The sequence below is a fragment of the Monodon monoceros genome, unplaced genomic scaffold, assembly GCF_005190385.1.
Source record: "Monodon monoceros isolate NGI ecotype Baffin Bay Population unplaced genomic scaffold, NGI_Narwhal_1 Super_Scaffold_15, whole genome shotgun sequence".
Classification (NCBI taxonomy): domain Eukaryota; kingdom Metazoa; phylum Chordata; class Mammalia; order Artiodactyla; family Monodontidae; genus Monodon; species Monodon monoceros.
This window is the reverse complement of record NW_021703771.1, coordinates 55,648,355-55,660,045: the sequence shown is the minus strand read 5'-3', so window position 1 is coordinate 55,660,045 and position 11,691 is coordinate 55,648,355.

Here is an 11,691-nt window from a genome sequence, read left to right as displayed (position 1 = left end):
TACATGATTTCCTGAGGTAGTTTTTGGGTTTTTTTAGTAATTTACCATTAGACTTAACACATAGGTAGACACACTAAAAATTCTCCCTATTCAGGTTGATATTAAATATTGTGTTCCAAGACTATTTTTCACCTTAGTCAATAGAGAGAGTCCAAATAAAGAGGGTCTTCTTGAGAGCTTTTCTACAATCCAATTAGACTTTGCACTGAAGACCATCCTGAAATTAATTTCCATTTGTGTCAAACATGCTGAATTGCCATCTCTACCCAAGCAGATGTTAATGAAGACAAGTTTCACAGGCTGAAAATAATAACTAATCTTTACGAAGCACTTATTATGTGCCATACATTTTTCTAACACATTACATATATTAAGTCTTTAAAAAGTAGTTTATCAATCCCTAATAAATTCATGTCCAGAATTGAGAAATGCCTTTAAAAAGTTTATTATATCATATTTGAAATATAAAAAGCCAAAAAGTACTGCTAAAATTTCCATTCTGTTGCCTGTTTAAATCACTTCTCACATTCAGCTACTAACATAACTATTAGCTAATTATAGGACCTTGTGTTTCTTCCTATCTCTATTACTGACTTGTTGTGTGACCTAGATAGAATTCTTCAGTCACCCTGCAGTGACATAGTTTACCATCTATAATCTCTTAGGGTCTACTCAACAAAGCTTTTAGAATATTTTGCTCTTCTTAAGCCAAAGGGGTGTCATCTGCACTGCAAATATCATTTTGAGCTTTGTGATCAAATAAGAAGAAACTAGCTAATATTTACTGATTAACTGCCAAGTATTTTCACAAATATTACCTAGCTTAATTCTATTTTACTAATAGGAAATTTAAACTCTGTCGACTCAGGTTTTTGGTCTCAGTAAGAAAATACTTTCCATCTCCCAAGTTTATACTTCTTCTGCTATTCAAAGTTATCTTCAAAGCAGAGGAATGTATATGGAAATTGAAGACATAAAGAAATATATGTTATAAAGAACAGACTTGTGGTTGCCAAGGGGGAGAGGAGTGGGGGAGAGATGGAGTGGGAGTTAGAAGATGCAAACTAGTATATATAGAATGGATGAATAACAAGGCTCTATTATGTAGCACAGGGAGCTATATTCAATAGCTGGTGATAAACCATAATGGAAAAGAATATAAAAAGAATGGGGCTTCCCTGGTGGCGCAGTGGTTGAGAATCTGCCTGCCAATGCAGGGGGCGCGGGTTGGAGCCCTGGTCTGGGAGGATCCCACATGCCGCGGAGCAACTAGGCCCGTGAGCCACAACTACTGAGCCTGCGCATCTGGAGCCTGTGCTCCGCAACAGGAGAGGCCACGATAGTGAGAGGCCCGTGTACCGCGATGAAGAATGGCCCCCACTCGCCACAACTAGAGAAAGCCCTCGCACAGAAACGAAGCCCCAACACAGCAAAAATAAATAAAATAAATTAATAAACTCCTACCCCAACATCTTCTTATTAAAAAAAATGAATGCATAACTGAAGCACTTTGCTGTACAGCAGAAATTAACACAGTTGTAAATCAACTATACTTTAAAAAAAAGAAGTATATGTTAATAAGAGTATTTTTGTAAGCTAAGCTATGAAGTTCAGAATAGCGAAATACTACAACACAAATTCCAATTAAAATTGAATTCATACATTTGTGTTTTCAAGTATATGAGCAAATACCTTCATAATCAACCTCAGCTGAGTTTGGTATACCACAGTATTGGAGAAAAAAAGTGCTGCTTTAAGCCAGAAGACACCATGACAATTTTTAGACTTAATTCATTTTTCTTGAGGCATTTTGAAAATTCACATTGATTGAGTCCCTAATAGATGCTCTATGTTTTATATACTCCTCACAACAAACCAATGAGATGAAGCAGCTACCTGAAATGACAATTGCACGACTTTGTGCTCTCCTTCATATTTTCAGCCTTATTCAGTAATTGAAAAAGGCATAGCAGGCAATAAGCCAGAAAATTGGGGTACCTATACAGGCTTGTGGAAAAATATATCTGATGTGGCAAGCTCAACTAACCTTATTTCCTCTTTAGAATAGGACCTTATATGTTACAAGCAACTTAAAAAGAATTACCCTTAGAGTTTTTTGTGTGTGTGTGTGGTACGCGGGCCTCTCACTGTTGTGGCCTCTCCCAGTGCGGAGCACAGGCTCCGGACACGCAGGCTCAGCGGCCATGGCTCACGGGCCCAGCCGCTCCGCGGCATGTGGGATCCTCCCAGACCGGGGCACGAACCCATGTCCCCTGCATCAGCAGGCGGACTCTCAACCACTGCGCCACCAGGGAAGCCCTACCCTTAGAGTTTTAACAGTACAGCTACCAGACTGAAAAATATAATGATCCCATTTACAGTTTATTCTGTGGTCCACAATCATTTATCAAGGCAACTAGACTTTTCTGCAAATTCAGAATTCTAGAAATTTTTAGATTCCCTTATTCTATACTTTTGTTTATAAAACTGAAAATCTAATGACTAAAAAAACAAATCACATTGGAATATACTAAATATATTAAGTACCGTGAGAGTGTTAAACTATAAATGGTACATACATACACATCCTCTCAAAATCTAGGAGGTTTGCAAAATTTTCTCTTAACTGAGAGGTTCAACTTCAAATAGAACTCTTTAAATCTTTTTATGAAGATGCCAGTGTTCTACACTTTTTCAGAAGGAATTCTGAGATTCACTCTGCTCTGATTCTTAGGTGTATCTATTTGATTCTTGCTCTTTTCATTCACAGACATACACAGTGACTATGTTTTAAAGAATCTTTTGTATAATAAATATCATTATGTTTCTAGCCTGCTGAAGTAATTTCTGTAAGGTAACTCCAGAAAAGCCAATAATCAATTAATACTTTCTCACAGTCTAGTGCCCAATAATCCAAATCCTAAGAATTTAAAGACTAAAATTTGATGAATACTTTTAAATTTACGCATAGTTTTGAGTAATGTGTGTGTGTATTTCTGCATAGTTTTAAGTAGTGTATACGTGTGTTTAAATGAAAATGAGTTTTGAAGACTACACATTTTATTTTTCTTGTTCTTACATAATACCTAGTGAATCTCCAGTTTCAGATTAGACTACTAACATAACTTAGAAATGAAAATACGATTTTTGAGGTATTTTATAAAAGATAAGAAAGGATCTAAAACTCCAAAAGAGATGACAACTTAGGATCCATAAAATCAGCAGCAGGAACATATTCTAATTTCTAATTCTAAAACTAACATTGGAACTTGTGTTTGTCCTTGACAAACTTCTCCTTCTGTAAAATGAGGATAATTATATTAACCTACTAAAAATTTTTGCTATGTAAATGAATGTGTTAACTTTCACAACGCACTAGATACTATTCAACCAATCTAAAGCATCTGGCACTCAAGATGCAGTTAAACGAAGAGCCTCGGGAAATGGCACAGCCCAGCGGTCAGATGAGAGGCCCGTACAAGGCGAGACATAGTTAACATTGCACAAGGTGCCTTTCCCAAGTGCCAGGCACGAAATAGTTGCTCAGGTGTTCATCATTCAGAATTTGCACAGATGAACTTGCTATTTGTATTAGATTAGTCCTGTTACAGAAAGCGAGTGTTATGAGTAATAAACCACTAATAGACTACCCTCTATGATCTTTTTCTAAATGTCATGTGCCAAATAGGATAAAGCTCCCATATTAAAATTCACATTCAAGATGACTGGAAAAACACTATTTTTTGTTCATATTATACAGCTTTGGCAGGCAACCCCCTGGCTTTAACTCACTATGTAAGTTTAGATTATGTCTCAAAACTATCTTTAGATAGTAATTATCAGTGGCTTTTAATAAGAAGAAAGATTTAAGCAAAGTTTTGCCTTTCACATTTTCTAAAAAGTTAAATTTGTTAGAATCATCTCTTCGAAAACCATATTGTATTCACAATCAGGGTACTATAGAAGAAAAGAAGGAAGGGAGAGATGAAAGGAATGAGGGAGGAAAGGACGGAGAGAAGGAGAGAGATTAGAGAGAGAGAAAGAGGAAGGAGGGAGGAGGGGAGGAAGGGAGGAAGGGAGGGAGAGAAGCTATACAATTTTTTTCACTTAAGTTTGTTCTAAATGACAGAACTTAGGCCAAAATTGTGTTACTTTATTCCAAAGGTTACTACAAGACTTACAGAGACCCTTAAAGAAGTTATAAAAATCGAAGCAGAGCATAGAATAAGTTTCTGATTGTAAAAATAGGTAACATTTCAAAGTCCATTTCATAAAAGAAGTCATCAGATCAATACATCATTGTGTCATTTTTAACAATAGTATCTAAACTTTAGCTCTGATACTGAAATGAATAATAAAAAAGAGAACTCCAAGGTACACACATATCCATGTGGGATTGTGGATAATTTTTGTTTTAACGTTTTTAGTTAAAAACACTCTAAGAAACCTATGAAATCTTTCTAAGAACACTGGGACAAAATAAAAGGATATGTAGAAATTCCTTGCGCTTGAGTAGTTTTGAGGTATTGATATTCTTTTAATCATGGAATGGAAGTGAGATGCCAACAGCAAAAAAAAGAAAAAGAATTTTACAAAGACACATCTGAGCTTCCCAATGGTAAGATTGTTGAGGTGGAATACTCTGAAATGGAGTCACTTAAATATGCTCTATGAATAAAAGGTTTGCGGCAGGAGATGAATTTAAAATAATCCTACATTTGTACTACTGGTCTAGTCCAACGGATTAGAGTCTGCTTGAGATGAAAAATATTAATTATTATTTCATTCGTTCATTTAATTCTACTCAAAACTCTTCAATACCACCCATCTGACTTAGATTAAAAGACAAAATCTTTACAATGATCTAGCCTCCCGTTACTTCTCTGTCCCTTTTAATTGTGCCTTAGACCTTTATAAGCCTGTTCCCTGTGCCCAGAGTACCCTTCAAGCTGATATCTGTATGAATCACTCCCACATCAGTTTCAAGTGTTTGCTCAAGTGTGACCTTCTCAGTGAGGTCAACCTTTATCACTATTTAAAAATAGCAACCATCCTTCACTCCTAGAACTCCTGATTCCTCTTACCCTGCTGTATTTGTCCAGAATCCATCACCCTCTACATTCTACACAATATAGGTATTCATTATAATACTTATTCATTATATATTCATCATATTTCTGTCTCCTCAACTAGAATATAAACTCCATAAGAGCAGGGATACATGTGTGGGGTTTTTTTGTTTTGTTTTTGGCTCTCTTTTACTCACTGAACATATTCATTCATTAACCAATGAATGAATACACATAGGCCCAACCCCACCAATTTCCTGCTCAAATTCTGACCTTGGAACTCAGTCTTACCAATGGGTACAGCCCAGAATCTGTCTTCTTTCTGTCTGCCTGGTATACACTGAGCCTGGCATGAGTCTTGAGAACCATGTGCCAATCTGATGCCATCTTTCTCTAACCTCTACCTTGTTTTCTCATTCACTGCAACTAGGCTTCTGCCTTAGGTCCCGCTTATCTACACATTTCAAAGTTGTGACTCTACACAAATCCTAAACCCCAATCTTCTAGATTAGAAACTAAACAATTTGGCCATTGACAACATTTTCTTCCTGATCTTTTCCACTGGGTCTCCAGGTGCTAAATAAGGACCTACTGCAAAATAGACAGATGACCTGGAGTCACCTTTTTTTTTTTAATTATCCCCTTGGAAACTCTTCCAGACATGTTCCACCCACATGACAGAATTCTACTGGATAGCTAATGCTGACTGGACTCAAGTGTGCATTTGATACATCCTTTGGACTCTACAACTTAGACAGCTAGCCGCCCCACAAATCTTGTATGCATAGGCTAGGTTGAAGTTAGTTTTCCCTATTCTGAACCCCACTAGACCTCTATTCCTCCTCTTCCATTGTTGCCCACAACTGTAGTTCCATAATTCTAAAACAGATTATGAAAGAAGATATGAGACCTCATATAAAGTTTAAGTGAATTTCTTTTTATATTTCACTGCTAAATATATTTGGATTAAAAGAAAGAAAAATGATTCAGTCTCAGAGGTCCACATTGAAAAGTCTAGCACATTAGTCACTGTCAATGAATAAGCAGTATTTATTAAATGTATGAATAGAAAAATAGTGGCAATTATCTGCTTTAGATAAATGGGAATGGAGAAAATACTGGGATGTGAAATCTACCAAAAAGTAAACTTTTTTGAGTAGTAGCTATTACAATATAATTGTAAGGTGTCAAAATTCCAAATACTACTTCAGAAATTCTTCTTATTTAAATAAATCCATCCCACAAAAAAACAAATTCATGTTTTTCTTACAGAAGTCATATCTGGGTAGAACTCTTGGGATATCTATTTGAGCTGTTAAATAATTATATCTGAAGAAGGTGAAGAGTGCAGTCATTACAGTGAGGTGACAGTTATCCCATCTCTCAGGAGCTACAGTAACTGAAGTGTACTAAGAAAGAATCGGCAGAGCAGGCACAGTTCTTTCATAATCCCTAGCAACTCTTGATACAGATTCAGTTCATCACTCTGCATGAAATCTTAGAAGAAAAATATTTTAGGAATAAGATATATCAGCAATTGGCATACATTGATATATCAGATTTCTGAAATATAATATATAATGTATGTCATTTTAAAAAATTCTAACACATCCATAATATAATAGTCGATGTTGAATATGTTCTTATTCTTAGCCATACATTTATCTATTTTTAATAATTTTTACCAAACTAGTAGGCCAGTATGTAGTGAACAAGCCAACAAGTTACATGTGTAGCAAAAGAAAATATCAAAAAAAATCAATTCCAGCTTTACTGCCACAATAAATCCCCTGAAAAGTTCTCTGGTAATTTATAAAGTGTTCTCACATTTTATAGCGCGGGATGTTTTAGAACTGTGCAATTTATGGTGATGTAGAAGTTCCATATTAAATTTTTAAGTATTCTTGCCAAACATGAGTGAGGATAGTCTCAAACATGTTTTTATTTTAAATCCCAGAAGACATTTAAAAACACATTTATATTCACTTAATACTTTCTTGACATTTTTTAAGAATTCAGAAGTTCAAATACAAGTATGCATTCTGAAAACAATAGAATGTAATACTAGAATCTTGGACTTGAAAAAGGACTGGAGACTTGATGAGTCTTAACTTCCTCTCTGTAGAGGCATTCAGTCCTAAATCATCTCTGACAACCTGAACATCTGATCACTGCATGGACATTTCCAGAAGCTGGGTGCTCCAGAACAACCCAGATATTTCTGAAGAGCTCAGAATAGGGAAGGGAGAGGAGAGGGAAGAGGTTCCCTCCCATTTTATTTAACTCAAACATTCCTCTTTGTCACACTCTTCTATGGATCCAAGTTCAGGCTTTAGAAAGAATATTTTAGTCTCTCTTCCAAATAACAACCCTTCTAAAAATTCGAAGATATATCTTATGATTTCCTAAGTCTCTCTTTCTCCAAATTAACAGTCTTTACTTGGAATAATTCTCCTCTGAAAATCTTTTCAGACTTCTAACCATTCTACTCTCCCTTCTCTGAATTTATATCCATTTGTCAATGAAGCACCCAAATGTATATTAAACAAACAAACCTACCTGCTTCTGAGTTTTTTATAAAAGTGAGTTAATTTATCTGTCACCATATCATACTATATGTTCATATTGAACTTGCTGCAATTCAGACTGCCTTTCTCATCCTGTCTTTGTACTCATTCCTGTACATATAAAGGAGAAAACAAATTTCCAGAAGACAGCAAAATGAAATTAACATCTGGATACAAATAATAAAACCAACTCCACGTAGGTTCTATTCATGGACCAGGCTATAGAGACATTTATAGATTCCTGAATCTGATATTCACCAGCTTAGCTACCTGAATCAATTTTGGACCACCTGCAGTTGTCATATGCTTGGATTTTATTTTCCATCAAGCCATTACCAAGACAAATGAACATAAGGAAACCTCTGTCACAGCCCTAAAAACTTCTTTCTGAATTGACCATGATCCACCATGCAATAGTCTTTGGAAACTGTTTTCAATCACTGGCAATTTACCTACTATTACATTTCCATTTCCACATATTATTTACACAGATGTGAGGAAAAGATTTTTTCTGCTGCCTTGCTGAAATACAGAACTACTTTGACTACATCGTTTTCCTATTTTGTCAATCTTCAATTTAGTTAAGGAATTTCCTTGGAATATCTTTCTTGCTGAGTCAATGCTATTCATACTACAATACAGTGTGTTCTAGAAACTACACAAGATTTCAAATATTTTTTTTTAATTCTGATTAAGTTTCTAACTTAGTTACAACATCTGAAAAAGTCTGCTTCGTGTCAACGTTCTTAGTAAACTGGCACCATACTATAAGGGAAAACAGAACTCATTCTAAACAATTAATTTTTGGTCAGGAAGGTCAGTGCTAGTGTAACTGAAAAGAGAAAATTGATGACAGCCAAGAAAACACCTCTTCAATCAAACTCATATTCAATGATCTTCACTGAGAGCTTGCTTTAACAGAATGGCATTGAAAAGGAAACACGGCCTCAAAAATTAAATGGAAAGAAACTCTGGTACTATAAAACGGGAACTTTAGCATAAAGTTCCTTATAAAGTTCCCTTTAGCATAAGGCAATACTAGAAGCGCTCTTAGTTGTTAAAAATTAAGTTATTATCATTTGCATGAAGTTAAGAGACAGCTACTCCAAGCTCCAGGTTTTAAATTTGTCCAACAATAATAAATAATGGCTGGAGCTGAAATAATCTCACGTATATAAGGCATTTTAAAATTATAAAGCACTATACAAATTTAAGGCACTATGAAATATATTTTATGTAGACTTTTAACATTAACAGGTTTTAACCATTTATCCAGTCTCTAAACATATTGCAAATAATCTATAGAATACACAATAATTGATGTTAGAATGCAGAATATAGCAGTGTATAGTAGACTCTGTGCTATAGTTATTTTGCATAGAATTCCTTATTGTGTGTAATGTTCAAGTTATCTCTCAACAGAATGGCAGTATAAATTCTCCCTTCTGAATTCACTTCATCTTGTGCCTGGACCACAGAAGTCAGAGTTAATTTTACCTCAAATAAACCTGGGGAGGGGGGAAGGGAAGGGAGAGAGAAACAAGAGAAAAGGGGAATGGGGAACACTCTATGGAAAATTGTCAGGAACCCACTTGATCCCTACTCGGCGTGCTTTGAGCTTCTGCCCACTCCAAGTGAACAGAGGATTGGTGATCTTGGTCTCTTCACTCCCAGCTGCCTAACAGTATTAAAGTATTATGTATTGTTAAAACATATCACATAATTAAGTAAAGTTAATATTTAAAAGTAGTATTTTTAAAAACCAGCTGCCAAAGATATTCTCAAACTCACTCTCATAAATTCTATTAATTAAGCCACACTGACCCCATTTTACTTCTCAAAGAAGGAAAAGCAAAAATAGAAGGAAAAAAGTTTATAGTGAACTTAAGGTCATTTTCATTCTAGGAATTTTAATCAAGAGGTTATTATTATAGCAAGGAGCTTAGAGTGCTTTTTCTACTCCTTTTAAAATAAAATAGTAATGTTAGACATGCTAGACTACAAGCAGAAAACCTATCAGAACTGTTAGACATAGCTTTATCCCAGTTAACTAAAAGAGGGATAAGTATATTTCAAAATTTTGGCAGATTCAGCCTCATCAAAACTGTCAAAAGCACTAATCTCCAGATTTTGTACTCTTAGGGTAAATATTTTGATATTTGAAACCAAACCTTAAATATTTCTTAATTTTTTAAATTTGACACGTTTTCTAACTTACAGAAAAGATTTCTGAAATTTTGTATTATAAATTATTTTTTTAAACGCTGCACATACGCTTCTTTTAAAATTCATGATCATAAAGTAACCCTTCAAAGTCTCCCAAGAGTTCCAGAAATGATATGCATATAAACATTAAGGCGCTCTGAGGAGTATAATTTGAGTTACATTAAGTGCAGCTGTTTTCCGAAGTCCCGTGAAGGGTATATCTGGTCACGGTGGTCTTAATTAAAATACAAATGACATAGAGGTCTCATCTGTATTTAAGCAAGCGGAGACATTTCACTATAATAAAATAGGATACCTAAAATAGGATGTGGGTAAAGAAAAGGTGAGGCTGGAAGCAACACTGCCATGAAAGAAAAAATCCACATACTTAACGCCTTTACAAACCCCGTTCAAAGAGCTGGAAACAAAATCCTTAAAAAAAAGATGTATCAGCTGCCCTCGCTTAAGTTCCAAGACGAACCACAGATTGGGAAAGCTCTCTATGTAGGGATGGAATCTAATTGGGAGAAACTTTTAAAAAACATTTAATTGGTTAAAAGTTTGCCTCTTGGAGAGATTTCGGAAATCAATTTGCAACATGTATAGTGATAGCAAGTCCTCTTAGAAACGAATGAAAGATGAAAAGCGTTTCGTGCTCTTTTGGGGGAGGTAGGCAGTTCCCCCTACACCGTGAACTCAGGGAGTTGAAAGTGAACTTGCATCAAACTTAGCCTTTCTTGCCCCAAAGCGCACTCCTCAAAGGCAAAAAGCAAGAAAGCGGTCCCTCGCCTGCAACTGTGAGAAGAAGGGACCCGTGAGGGGCCGCGGGCCCCAGCAAAGGGTGTCATCTGGAGCCCGTGCCTCGACTGTACCTCTTTGCTGATGCGCCGGTGGCTGCCGCCGCCGCTGCTGCTGCTGCTGCTGCTGCTGCGGACGCTGCGCCTGGCCGCCCCCGAGGCCTCCGCCGAGCAGCAGGACCAAGAAGACCCAGGCGGCTCCAGACATTGCGGCGGCCCCGAGCAGATCCACTTCTCAGGAGCCGGAGTCGCTGCCGCCCGCTCCCCTGGTCAGAGCTTGTGAGCCGAATGAGCCGCAGCTGCTGGGTAAGGGAAGGAGACAGCCCCCGCCGGCCTCCACTCGGCCGGCGCCGGAGCGTGGGGGTAGAAACAGGACACTCCCCTCCCGCCCCCTTCCCGGGCCCTCGCCCCACGGACGTCCCAGCCCAGGCCCTTAAAGGGTCCTCCGTGAAAAAGGCCTTTCCTACGGCGGTCCTTCCCTCTGAGAAGGGATTGTCTTGATCTGTTAGCTGAACTTCCTTTAAGTTAAAGAAAGTAATTGATATGAGAGCAGTTTGTGATCTTTAAAATCCCTCCACATGGAAGGCATTACTTGTGGGAAATCTGCACAGCTAGGGTCTATACCGAAGCTGAGTAGATGCACCTCCTGAGAAAGGCCTGGCACAGCTGTGTGCGAGCACTGTGGATCCAGGTGATGCACGTTGGTGGTAAGACTATCCAAAGGCCCCGTTGACTGCGAAGTTACCAGGAGGCAGAAGGTGGTCCCCGGGATGCTGCAATCAGGCCAGGAGACTTACTGCTTGGTAGACTGCTGGCAAGGCAGCAAAGGGAGGACAAAATAAAACAAGCCCCCTTCATCCACTGCAATGTTTATGACCAATATAAAGGTAAAAATTAAGGTTTTTCGTTCAGTCAGGAAACATTTATTTAAAGAGGATAAAAGGTCTTTTCATTTGTTTCCCTTCAGACTCAAAATTTCATGTTTCCAGTCCCCATTCCTTCCCGTTAACTCAACAGAATTTCTGCAAGTTCTTCTAACACCCCATGTTCAGA